Source organism: Lissotriton helveticus, chromosome 10 (genome assembly GCF_964261635.1).
Source record: "Lissotriton helveticus chromosome 10, aLisHel1.1, whole genome shotgun sequence".
NCBI classification, from domain to species: domain Eukaryota; kingdom Metazoa; phylum Chordata; class Amphibia; order Caudata; family Salamandridae; genus Lissotriton; species Lissotriton helveticus.
Window position 1 is genome coordinate 273,192,923 of NC_136071.1, and position 14,013 is coordinate 273,206,935.

The following is a 14,013-nucleotide window of genomic DNA, read 5'->3' on the forward strand; positions in this document are numbered from 1 at the left end:
ACAAGGTCCCACCAGAGGGTTTAGTTAAAGGCAAAGGGGGGAACGACTACCAGAAGAGGCTGTCAAACTTTCTGTGAAACTAACTTCTCTCTGTGCGTCCACCTCCCCTCACCACCACCTCACTCCTCTCACTCTCTAAACTACACAAAATGGCTTCCTGACCTCTGCCCTTATATAGCCTGTCTACACAGGGTCCAGTAGAGTCCAGAAGGTTCTGGAAGGCTCCAATGTTAATCTATGGGGGCATTCTAGGGACTGGCAGTTGTGACAGTTGGTAGCCACCATTTTGTAGATCCAGGTGAATTCCTGTCAGGAAAGACGCCTAGGCCTAAGGTGAAGAACTGTGAGGGTAAAAGAGCATCTATCCCCCAGGCCAACACCATAAAAATAGTCCAGTGGACACAAAAAGATAGAAAGGGAATGAGGGGCAAAAAGGGGACAAAATAAATAATTAATAGGAGGGACTACCCAAAGGCAGACAGGTCTAACAGTCTGCTTCCCAGTGTCATTGGCACGACATTTCTGCTTTGCCAATACTTATATACTTTATTTTAGCTTATTTCAATCATTGTTTTTCATTGAAAAGAGTATTCTAGTTTATTTTACATCTGGTACTTTTGATTGTATTGTATATTTGCATCCGAAAGATTTTGAGCAGAAGCTTGGTTAGCTAGGTTGCCACTCAAATAAAGCACAACTGACACACATTCCCTGTTTGAGGTTCCTTTTATCTTTAATTTATTTAGAATGTGTGTACAATATTGAAATATCATATCCATGTTATCAGTTTTGGTCTGGAACATTTTATTGCAATTTGCTATTTTTTCACTAGGTCATGAAAATTAAGCTTTGCTATATTTTTGGTAGGAACGGGGGTGCTACCAGCCTCTTGCCAATATAAAAGAAAACATTATCTGAAATCAATATTTTTGGGTCCTACAAAGCCTACATTGTTATAGTGGTCCCAGGCCCTGAAGAGAACTACTTACTGTAAGAATGTGCTCCTTGGGAAAGTGCAGAAAGCCATCTTTCACAGTAAAGATAGCATATGGGTGAACTGGGATGGTCCATTGCCACACGTTGTATGCAGTAGTGGGTGGAAGAAAAATGAATGGCACAGCAGCAGAATAATGAATGAAGAGGACTGGCTATAAGCTCCAATAAGTATGTTATATTTGTATACTTTTAGTAACAATTAAAGTGGCTAACACCAGATTTAAAAATAGAAACTGCCTGCAAGGGTGAAGATATCTGAAATGCGTTAAACACAATGCAAGATCTGTCAAACTGGAGATTTGAGTATCAACATTCCACATTATTTTCCTTGCATTTATGATGCTATGCTTTTACCGATAATGGTAGGCCTCGTTCCTATAAGCTGCACTGCAAGTAACACAAACTTGAATTTTTAATACACTGACTCAAGCTATTATCCAGAAAGCAATAAAGTGTTTATTAATTATTAATGACCATTACATTATTTACAAATATCAATTTAATATGAAGCTCTAAATGGTTTATTGTTAAATGAATTTGGATAAATGTGCCATAGGGAGCAGTGAACACTTTACAGCTCCCCGTGGTCTCGCTGTTCTATTTTTGAGGAATGTATAGCTACATATGTTTTATACAATGAGTTTTCTTGGTTGCATTTTAAAGGTATATGACCAGGCTTGATGGAATGTGTTTGACAAGGCACCGAATATCTGTGTGCATTATATATCTTGACTTGTGTGAATGTGTTTTGATTATGTACGTTCTACAGCTCTGTGTCTGGTTACGTTTTCAGGACACAAAATTAAGATAAGAGCACGACATTATTAAAGTAATATGTGAACACATGGAGTGGGCATTGGGGAATTGGTGAAGCAATGAGCGCATTGATGAGAGACACCACCTTTCAATTGAAGACACAGATTAATTTAATTTAAAGACTTCCTGATGCATCAGTTTGGTGCAAAACCTCCAAATTCTGCACACAACACCTTGGGTACATTTATGCAAGGCTTTGGACTTTATGTATCTTGAAAAAATATAAACTTACTTGGATTTAAGATCTACCACTGACCATGGACAGACTTTTCACCAACAGCGCTGAGACTCTTAGGTGTATGTGGGAATAATAGTTATTCACTACTTTAAACTAACTATTGATTTCCACATTTCATACATCTGCAGAAATTGCCACTTAAGCGCCATTTATTACGTTTATAAATGAATGGCTCTATGTTGCCTTTAATTTACTGATCCCACTAAAGATGTGAAGCATACATTTCAGAGTGTTCACTTTTAAGTGGTACAAAAAGGATGAAATCCTACCCACAGTTACCAATCTCTCTCCGGAAATTCAAAGATGGAATAGGCACAATCTAACATTAAAGAAGTGGTAACTACAACATCTTAAGTTGTGTAAGTCATCTGTTAGGAAGAGTAAAAAAAAATCCTATAGCTGAAAGTGACTTAGTGTTAGACCTGTCAGCCTCAGGGTGGTCTTCACCCCAAAATGTTGCCTCTCCTCCTCCATTTTGCTTTAACTATTTTTGTTGGCGTTAGGACACTGTGCACTTTAACACTGCTAACCAGTGCGAATGTGCTGGTATTACTCCACTAAAAAATTGTACAATTGGCCAATACACAATTGGATTTTTTAATTTACTTGTACGTCCCTGATAAAGTGGCACTACAATTGCCCAGCACCTGTAAATTAAATGCTACCAGTGCAGTGGGCCTGCAGCACTGGCGGTGCCACACATTTAAGTAACACTGTAAAACATGTCTCAGGCCTACCATTGTTACCCCGAAACCGGTCCGAGGATACTTTTTTTGGTCCAGGGAGGACCTGGCCTGGCAGTCCGGGCTGGACTGTTCCCATGAGGCACAGGGTCAAGACTGGTTTGTATATGGCTGGGTCCAAACTGGGGTGGCGAATTGAGCTGAAAACCAATGATGTATTCAACCCAGATCTGTGGCTAGGGGGGAGTGTCTGAAAAGTTTCAGCACTCTGTCCATCATCTGCTTGTGTTTGCCAGGCCTACCATTACAACCTGAAGGCAGTTTTAAACTGCCATGTAGACTTGGCATTTAAACATCTTTGCCAAGCCTTAAAACCACTTTATTGCATATAATTCACCCCTAAAGTAGGCCCAAGGTAGCCCATAGGGTAGGGGGCTGTGTAATAAAAAGGTTGGATATGTACTCTTTAGTTTTACATGTCCTGGTGGTGAAACACTCCTAAATTAATTTTTTCACTACTGTGAGGCATACCTCTCCCATAGGATAGGATTGGGGATTCCTTATTAGATTTAATAAGCTATAATTTTCAATTGGGAGTTGGCAGCTATGTCATGTTTGGTGTCTATGAAATTGTATTGATAAACCCTCTTTAATGGTAAAGTTTGATTTTTCATTAATATGTTTGAAAATGCCACTTTTAAAGAGTTGGCACTTTCCTGTCCTTAGCCCCTTTGTGCCTGTAGTCTGTCTTGGGTCTCATGACCTCAGACACCAACTCTTCATTAAACGGCTGGACCTGTAGATACACTGTCAGCACGAAGGGCTGCTGTGCTGCTACAAGGACTGCCACTCTGCTGGACTGCTGCTGGACTAAGTAATTAGGGGTAAGCAACATATACATTAGCACCAAAGTGCACAGGAAGGTACAGGTGCTAGGGGGTTGGACCCTTGCATCTGCACCTTCCATGGCACATTGTCTCATCATGGCACATAGACCGCAAGATCCTCGTGGTTCCACAATTGGATACTGCGCCCATCCTACTATCGACCATGCAATCCCCCAGATCCTGATATCCAACCCAGACCGACGGTGTCGCCTGATCTCCACCCTTTTGTGACTTACACTGGATCGCGCACAAGTGTCGGTCCATGAGCCCCCTTTTGCCATGCAAGACTCATCCTTACCAGGATCCACATTGTGAATCCTATCTGAAGGCATTTTTTTCAGGCATTGTCCTGATGATGATCCCATTACCCAGTAAAGGGATCAAAACGTCATTGACTCCGGCATGTGCTGCGTATGTTGCCTTGGAAGCATGTAGGGGGAGGCAAGTGCCTGATGTTGTGCATATGACTAGACACAACTAGGCATGTTATTGCTGTAGCTGATAACATGTCAGTCCAGTGACCTAGCTCGGTGGTGTCTGGCCATCCCTGCCATATCCCCTTGCACGTTGGAGGATCGATCAAACCCAAATAATATTAAACCCCAGAAATGCCTATCAAAGAAACACTGGGTTACACCCACCCAGGGTCTATTTAATGTAAAGTGCAGGGTAACATAAAAGAGGAGCAAGCAGGCATTAGTCATCAGAGTGGCCGCTCTGAGAATGTGGTTGTTAGCTATGCAAGGGAGGTCGATACTCAAGGATTGCAACAATTGCTGGAAGGGGGGGTGAAGGTTGTGAAAGAACTGTGGGGTGTATAGGATTTTTGAGGGGGGATTCTCGACCCAAATGATATTGTACCTGCGGTGTCAAAAGAGTTTGACAGTGCACCAATGGTATACAGTTATCATCTCTATCCTAGCCTAGATGCACATGGAGATCTGACTCATGGTTGAGGCCTCCAGGGATCTTTCTCTGTAGTTGTATAATGTATTCAGATTCCAGGCCTCGCAGATGACGTTCCCAATCTCCTCCACGTGCTGAAGCTGGAACCCTGTCAATACCAAAGTATGCGATTTTAGTACTGATTTCAGTGACATTGCAAGGCATTAAGTCAGTGTTTTGCCAAAGTGTAAGACATATCACAATTTCTGATTGCGCGTAAATGTTCTAGGATGCGCTTCTTTACAGGGAAAATAGTGCTCCCCACTTAGCTTAGGCCACAAATGCAAGTTAAAACATAAACAACAAAATCAGTGTTACAGTTGATAAAATTGTATATCCTCCCAGATTTGCCATTAGGATGATTGTATGTTTTCACCTTCGTTCTGCTGCTGCCGGCCTTACACCACCTACATTTGTGGAAACCTGATAGTTCCCTCAACCAGGTACCCTGTGTCTTGTTCTTCAGTGGGAGATGGCCATGTACAAGCATGTCCTTTAAGGAGTTGCACTTCCTGTATGTAATATGTGGTGTGGGGCTGACCAGTTTGCCTATTACCACATCGTTCTTTAGTAGGTGCCAGTGTTTGTGCACTATCTTCTGTACAGCTTGTAAGGCATGGTTGAAAGTGGTAATTAGTCTAACTTCCTGTTTGACCCTGACTTTCAATTTGGGAACAAGGGGGCTATTCCTGTCCCTCTTGGCGGCTTTCTCTGAAGCTATTCTGATGTTTGTACCGGTATACACCCTAGCTTTAAAACGGCCATGCATGTTCTTTTTCCTTTCTATTTTAGGCCTCAGTGGAGCTGCAGTTGCGCTTTACCCTCAGGAGTTCTCCATAAGGGATGCTTCCCTTGAGGCTGTCAGGGTGATGACTATGGGCATGCATTATGCTATTCCCTGAGGTAGGCTTTCTATACAGCCTGGTGTGCAGTGTTTCACCTTTGGCCTCCACCAGGATGTCTAGAAACTCGATAGTATTAGTTTGGGTCTTGCTGGTAAACATGAGGTTTAAGTTGTTCTCAGACAGACATATGATAAAACTGTCCAAATCTTCCTGTGGACCATCCCTTATCAGAAAAATATTGTCTATGTAGGGGTTCCACAGGACGAGATTATTTATGTAGGTTTAATTCCCACTGTGCCACAGGTGCTCGGCCTCCCACTACCCCATGAACAGACATGCGTAGCTAGGAGCGAAGCAACTTCCCATGGCAGTCCCAGTGTACCAATAATCGTCAAAGAGGAAACAATTGTTGTGTAGGCAAAAATGCAACATTTTCATTAAAAGCATGATATGGTCATACATGGCCAGGGGCCAGTCTCTGAGGTAATGCTTGCATGCCTCAAGTACCAAGTTGTGATCAATACAAGTATATAAGGAAACTACATCTACTGTAGCAAGAATATATGAATCCTTCCATGGAATCTCCTGTATCTTTGAATGGAAATTCATAGTATGTCTACAATAAGAGGGCAAATTGAGGACATATGGGCAAAGAAAGTAATCCAAATAAATCGAGGTGTTCTCTAAAAGGCTCTGATTTGCCAAAATTAAAGGTCTGCCTGGAGGATCTGTGAGATGTTTATGCAACTTGAATAGCATGTAGAATACTGGGATCACTGATTTCTTCACCAAGAGAAAGAGAAATTCATTTTGGCTCAACATTTCTTTCTGGCGCCAATCGCTTAGTAAGTTGTGATACTCCTGTACTGTTTTGCTGTATTTGGATAAACTAGACCTCAGATAGCAACCTGAGAATTCCGGTTGCCGCTTGGCCTCTGTTCAATATTTATTTATTTCTCAGAGGACCACATTGCCATCTTATCCGAGGGTTTGATCACAAAGGTTGCCGCTTGTTTCAAGGGCTGTAGCCCTGCTCTTTGTGCTGGTGTTAAGTTTCTAGCAAAATTATTACTATGTTTCTTCCAGAGTTCCAAGAAATCCACTAAGATAGCTTCATGATACGTATCAATCCCATCATGCAGGGTCACAGGATTAAATTTGGATCTAGGTTTGAAATAATTTCTGGATTTTTTATCTATCACCATATCCATACTGACCAATAGTTCTCGATCTGTTGCCCAGTTTCTGGCTCCCGCCTCCATCTCCCTTAGGGTGGCAAGCCTTTCAATGTCGCCAATGGAGAGTACAGCTTGTGAGGGGTCTGCAGCGATATCTGGTTGAGAGGCACCAGATAAAGCTCTGCTCTGCTTGAGGGTGTGAATTTTTAAAAGTTTCAATTTTCTCATTAAAAGAAAAAGGTCAATACGAGTTTTGGCAAAGTCAAAATTAGCACTGGGGCAAAAGGACAGGCCTAGTTCCAAGACAGACCATTCTTCTGGGGTAATCACATGGGGGGAAAGGTTAACAATAGAAAGGTTTGGTTGCTCACCCATCATTTTTTGCGTTTTTAACACCATGTGCCTCTCCCATGTGGCGTCTCGTTGTTTCTGGCTTTCGCTGCCTCTCCTGATCCTTCTTTTTCTTGTTCTTTGCATTTTCCTCTTCCTAGCGGTGGTTTTTTCTTCCAGCTGAGGCTCAGTTGTATAAAATGGTACTCCTCAAGGGTCGTAAAAGGTCTCGGACTGAACTCGATGCTCCTTGTCGTTCCTCATCATCTGAAGGTGCCGTGGAGCTTGATCCTGAGGTCTCCGATTCTTGTACTCATAAGGCTTCAATCTTTTTGTAGTCCTTCCTCACTCAGTCGTATTTGCGACCAAATGTAAGGCTGTGTCCTTGCGCATAATCATTCCTTCCCATACAAATTTACAGCATTTCCTTGCTTTAATCCCATCTTCATATTTGGTCAGTCTGCTCTCCATGCCTTTGATAAAGTTAATTACTTCATCTTGGGATGCATGTTTCATCAGTACTGCACAAAACGTTTTCAGTTCCTCTCCAATTTGCTGTAGTTCAGTTGCAGCATATTTAGATAACAGCCCCAACAATTGCTTGCAGGTAGCTGCCATCGGCGGAGAACATTCTTCCAACAGTTTGGGACTCAGGTTCTGGTACGTGGGGGTCACAAGAATTCTTAATCCTCTTGGGACACGTCCCACTTCTATGTAATTATCCAGCGATATGACCTCCCAACTCCGGTTGATCTCTTTCTTGCACAGCTTTTCCAGTCTGTATAGTTCCTGTTTCAAAGATTTATTTTCTCCACCTTCCACTGCTTTACCCCTCGTTGTCAATAGGTGAGGCTCTCCATCCATTTCTGTGAAGAGTCATTTTGCAACTTCCAGCCTCCTTCGTATCGCCTCACACACACTCCCCATGTATGTTCTCAACACAATGCTTCATGCGCTGCTGCTCATTCCTCCATACCCAGTCCTCACCAAAATACAAATCCTCTTCCGCACTCAGAGCCGAGCACCGCTGTGTTCGGTCGAGATAAGGACCACCCCTGCCTTTATCGTTGGTTAGTATGCTGGAGCTTTAAAGGTTGCTGTGCAGCCCAAAACCGGGTGATCGCCAGCCGCATTCAGACCCGGGGAGGGGTTTGTATGCACCAGCGGCACCCAGAAGACACTTGCTTTGCGTTACCTTGTATAAAAGTCCCAAACCAGGAATTCCTTCCGGGAAGTGGAAACGGCGGCGGGAATCGGGAAAGATGAAGTCTGAGAAACAAAGTCCTGCCTTCCTTCCGATCACATCTACCTGGCGGGATTGGTGCAGGCAGGCGGGCACTGGACCTGCTGTAATATCCAAATATCCTCATGTCGCAAGATCGTAAGCAGGAGTTGCACTCAGGATTCAAATAGTCCATAGTATTTATTGACTGATGTGTTTCAAAAGCACAGTCTTTGTCAAAAGTCATACATTGACCCGGAAGTGGCAGTGACCTTATAAAGCATTTCCTGTGTGGTAATAAACATAAAAGAAATATGCACTGGAATTGGTACGTGTTGCATGTGCTTGCTTCCAAGGCAACATACGCAGTGTGCTCCGCACATGGGAGACGTACCAATTCTAGCAATAGCTCTGTTTGCCATTTACCAATTCCAGTACTACCTCTGGTTGCCATTTGGCAACACGTGGACCGTTTCTTTAACAAAAAGTACCCGTTTGTTATGAAATATTTGTTGCACTTGAATTAATTAACTCAAATTTTGAATGTTTACCATTTGTAGCATTTTGACAATCATGTATGCTAATCATAAGTTGCGAGTCTTTTTTCTGTTTAAACGGACACGCTCCTGCAGTGCATATTTCTTAAAACGATTTGGCGATGCAGCGCGCGCAACAAAATGTGGTTTTTTTTATACTTTTGCTTACTCTAATTGTCTGTAATCCGTAGTTTACTACTCCCCGCCCTGCCCCTCCCCCGCCCCAAGTCAGTGCCCGGAAGCTCTCCCACCACGTGCCGCTACTGGATGCCAGACATGGTGCCACGCAGTGACAGGCATTTTTTCAAAGCTTACCTGGTCACCTTTCAGTTGCTGATTCTTGATTCATGAGTTACACAAGTAATAATAAGGTTAAGCATTTGCTTAGAAAGTATTACTGTGTGTTAAAATGATAAATAAAAAGTGTGACATATTGTAACTTATCCTTTGCCTCTTTTTCATTAGATAATTAAGTCAGCCATGCCATATAATTTGGTTCTCCATTGCCGCATTATACTAGTGGTCCTAGCAATGACTGACAATATGAGAGAAAACAAAAGGAATAGCAGATTTGTGTACCTTAAAAATTAGTGTGGACTTGAAAACAGATTGTTTTCTGTGAGTAATTGATGTGTAGAAATCAGTAAATCGGAAACATGAGTTACTTAGTTATAATGAATATTAACGTGCACCTTCTGCTGTTTAGAGCAAACCCTTGCTACATTTCATAATACTATGACCTTGAAAAAACGAGTGATTTTGGAAAGTTGCACTTTTATGTCATTATTTAAGCCCAACATTAAAACATATTTTAGCTTGCTATCATACTTACATATGCTTTCAAGAATAAATTGTTCAATTTCATCCTCCTCCTTCTGACCCAGTACTTTCAACTCATGCGGTGTGAAAATGGGATTTCAGTCACACGATATGGCACAGCAGTGTCAATTTCAGTGTAATTTTTTCATTTTTTTTACCTGACTGGACCTTATCAGGCGCTCTTCAACAGACTGTGAAATAAAAGGATAATCAATCATCCGTGTTGTCACATACGAAATCAAAGTTTATCTATTTTGCAGCAGTGCTTTTGATAAATCTGATAAATAATGGTGTCTGCCAAGCATGAAAAACATTTGTGTTTTGATTGTCTTAGAGGTAGAACTCCATTGATGCAGCTCTACTTTAACGAGATTCAATATCACATTTAAAATGAAGTAAAAGGAAAAAAAGCCACTGGAGGATGAGCAGAGCCGAATATGTAGTTAACACATGCAAGTTTATACAGTGTTTTCTATGGAAAGTAGTTTGTAATTTTCAGGATTCCTGCTACATCTGTTACTAGGGTGAATCTCCTATTTAGATACTCAGCCTCGTTAGTTTGTTTTTTTTATCACTGAAAAGGAATGGTCCACTAAATAAACTAAGGTAACATTTAAACTGTTTTAAAGCCCAATCTGTTCTAACCTGAATTCTAAAATTTGAAGAATTGTCTGCTTCTAATATTTTGAGCATTTACATTGTACAGCATCGTAAAATCTGTTGCTATATAATGCTTTGACCAAGAGTGCCCATATGTTTTTCTGAGCCTTCAAAGTTAACCGGGGTCAATGCAGCTCCACCCTGTACAGAATGAAATGTATATCACTCTTTATCCCAAAATAGAGGCTGGAATTACTGAATGGCTTCCAATCTCACTATATCACCTGACATCGTTAGAGAAGATGAAATGGCCCTCATCAAATCGGTTGGATTAAACTGTAACTCATAATAGGGGCACAATAAAGCCAAAAAGTCGCTTGAGCAATATAATCCAAACACAACTTCGAAATGATCTTTTTTTTAATGTATTTTAAATAGCACAAACTAGATACATCAGACCCTTTTACTTGAGTACCGGTGTTGTTACATGAGGACACATCAATTTTTAAGGCACAGGGTGATTAAGTGATTTGCCTGGAATCACATAATGTTGAGCTTCGTTGCCAAGACTGTAACCCTGTCCCCCAGCTGGGAGGTTGGCCGGTCTAGCCGTAATGCTACATCCTCTCCCATTAACAGAACAAATACTGTGGTGATTGTAAAACTGTATCCTCAATCCTGCATTGCCAAACTGACCAAGTGGAAATTGGGCCCAAGCTACTTGGTCGCCATGTATGGGCATTCCCACAGGAGAGCCAGTGTCTTTCTGTGTCACTGAGTTCCGTTATATTTCCCTTGTGCAAAAGGGGCTTCTTACATGAGAGACAATTATCCCTCTGAGCCAACCTAGTCAGCAGTCTTTCCCACCAGGCCTGGAATCACAATATCAGAGCATCTATGTTCATGGGAAGGAGTCCTTGTTTGAAGACTATTGTACTCCTAAATGGGCTATCGGAGCAGCTGAAATTAAGGCAGATTTTAGAGTAGAGAATGGGAATGTATGACGTTACAACGCTTACATTTACAATGCATGCCTTTACAACGCAGTTTTTATATCGCAACATCCTTTACAACGCATTCTTTTACATAGCATGCCATTACATTGCATTTTCTGAAACTACATATACAACGCATTCCATTACATTGCATTATACCTTTACAACGCATACCATTACAATGCATACCATTACCTTGCATTTAGGGTAAGTGTTGGATGGTATGGGGTATTAATTACTATTGTAACTCCAGTGAGTGCAACAGTAGGGTAAGTGTTGGATAGTGTAGGGGTAAAAATTACTATTCTAACTCCAGTGAGTGCAACAGTAGGGTAAGTGTTTGATAGTGTAGGGATAAAATTACTCTTCTAACTCCAGTGAGTGCAACAGTAGGGTAAGTATCGGATAGTGTAAGGGTACTATGCATTGTAATGGTATGCGTTGTAATGACTTGCAGTGTAATGCCTGCGTTGTAGAGACATGCATTGTAATGACTTGCATTGTAGTGACATGCAATGTAATGGCTGCGTTGTAATGACATGTCATATAAAAGATGTTGCGATGTAATGACTGCTATGTAAAGGTAGTGCGATGTAATGACTGCGTTGTAAAGGTTGTTTCCCGGGGAATGGCCTTCTGTAGGGGTGTAGGGCCCCACCATCTGACAAAGCCAGCCTCATGACCATGGCAGGAGCCTGAAAGCCTGATGTCATTTAAGTGGAGAAGACCCTAAAGTCGCAAAGGCTGACTTGCAATTCAACATGTGTAAGGGTAGTGTTGCACTACTGTGTCATCCTCCGTCTTACATGTAAAGCTTGTAGTAGTAGAAATCTTGCATTTGTATCCAGCTGTGCCTGTAAGACTTATAGATCGAAGCCTAATAGAGCCTCTCAGCCTACACTGCCCGTTCACACTTCCAGCAGCATAGGAAGAGGGGTGCGATGGGTGAGGGCCGCCACGGGTGTCATCACTGTAGGGAGGTGACAAAATAAGAGAAATATGTGTTTTTCAAATAAAAATTAATATTTTGGGCTCATAACACTTTTCTTGGGAAAACTAAAAATATTTAACCCTTTAAGTGCTGCGCACGTTCAGCGGACATCGCGTGCACTACCTCGGTAGTGCTGCGCACATCCGCTTAACGTCGCGGCCCGCGCAATAGAACGTTCTGCACCAGCGCGGAACGTTCAGCGCAGCGGAGGGGTTAAAACGAGTGGTACGCAGCACAGAAAATACCAGAAAAGCAAAGCTTTAAGTATCTTATTTTTCTTGCTTTTAATAATTTCAATGTGGTGAATGACAAGAAATGTTACCACCTGACCTTGGTATGCCACTGCACACTTCACCTCTAACCCCATCCTTCAACTTCTTATTATAAATTGGGGTGGGGTCCAACAATGTAGACCACAAACCAACCTGTGTTGAAACGGGAACGGTGGTGTCAGAGCTGGCTGAAAGCTTTTTTTTTATTTTAGTGTACTTTCCCCATGCCAATTTCCTGACTGTCCCGGAGCGCAGGGAACAGGATCCTCTAGAGAACGAAAATGTCCAAGTGGGAGTGAGGACAGAATGGACAAATTAATATAAAGAATGAAAAGAGATAGGTTTGGCAGGCAGCATGAATCAGTAAAGTATCTACCAAAACCTCCATGAACTTGAACCCATTCTTTTTTTAAACTTAAGCCAAGCCAGTACGTAAATCAACTATTGGCAAAGACAATACGTCTAGTTTTAAAACAATATTTTTTGCTTGTGCTGTTGAATTAAAGCCAGACCACATACTTATGAATGTTTGTGATGTATGTCACTTGTACAAGCAACATTAAAAAGACAAGTTAGCTTGATTATTATTATTTGATCTGGTCTTTAGGAGGTTATGCTTGAATGTGTCTCTAGTAACGTACTTAAATGCCTTCATTTCCTATGCTGCAAAGTAAAATAAATCATTACTTGAATTTAAATTTTAATGCAATTACCTAAACGATTTAATGTCACAAAAAGAGTGATTATTTATTGTAGTTTTAAGATTTGAAATAGTCTCTTGTGCATTTCATTACCAGCACTTCCTATGGGTTTGAAAGAAACATCCGGTTGCATACGGGGAAAGATGTTTACTCCTCTACAGCACCCTCCATCTAAATGTTCTTAGAGAGTGACAACATTCCTGGTAGACAGCTGCACTCTCAAGCCAGACTTATCGAGACGCAGTTCACGTATAATAATAGAACAAAGCTTTAATGAGGGTTCGCTGGGGGTCACCGTCTTCACATTCCAAGAGATCAAACCATGTGTTTACGCATGAGAGCGATGGAAAACAATTCAAAATGCCGGCAGCGTGACTCAGTGAGTTAAACAGTTGCAGCTAACAGGTGTTGTGATCTGCATGGCATCGGTTTGAATTACAGCATTGACGCTTCTGCCGCCTACACTTCCGCCGTCAGAAAATAGAGTGCCAGCGAATGGATTAGGAGGCTTCTATATCTAACCTGCTGCTGCTCCAGAACAGCGAGGTACACGTGTTACCTTCATTCACTTAGGGAAAGGACGAAATAATAAAAAATAAAAAAACACATGGTAGCCTGGTCTTTCAGAAACCGAGGTCCTCGAGCAAGGTGGCAAAAAAGCAGCATGTTGCTGAAACTCGAAACTCAAAAAGGATAGACATGAGACTAGGGGGCATATTTACAAGGGGATATAGCCACCAGAAAGTCTCTTTTAGTGACATTCTGTTGGCGATATGCCCTTCTCCTTATTTACAAAGCAGCGTCAAGCCACTTAACATGGTTTAACACCCCCTTGTAAATAAGGCCCCTTTACACGCTTCACTTAGCGGTACACATAGAAATAGCAAATGGCCTTTATATATTGTTTATGTGCAGGAAGTTGTCCAATCCTGCACATGAACAACTACCCCTGCAGCGCG

General features: G+C 41.8%; 1 protein-coding gene and 1 long non-coding RNA gene across 7 annotated transcripts in view; one reads left to right on the top strand and one right to left on the bottom strand.

Annotated features, from left to right (window-relative positions):
* ADCYAP1R1 (ADCYAP receptor type I) overlaps nucleotides 1-14,013 on the top strand; it is an 857,256-nt gene that overhangs the window by 208,739 nt on the left and 634,504 nt on the right. The window lies entirely within an intron of this gene.
* Nucleotides 717-14,013, bottom strand: part of LOC144786248 (uncharacterized) — a 63,650-nt gene continuing 50,353 nt past the window's right edge. For 2 of the 3 annotated variants that reach the window (XR_013602093.1, XR_013602091.1), the window contains 2 exons: nucleotides 9,509-9,686; nucleotides 717-4,674 (listed from right to left, as the gene is read on the bottom strand). This is a non-coding gene — a long non-coding RNA (uncharacterized LOC144786248). Of the gene's footprint in view, nucleotides 4,675-9,508; nucleotides 9,687-11,896; nucleotides 12,061-14,013 lie in introns of all 3 variants that reach the window. The other variant, XR_013602092.1, reaches the window with a different exon arrangement.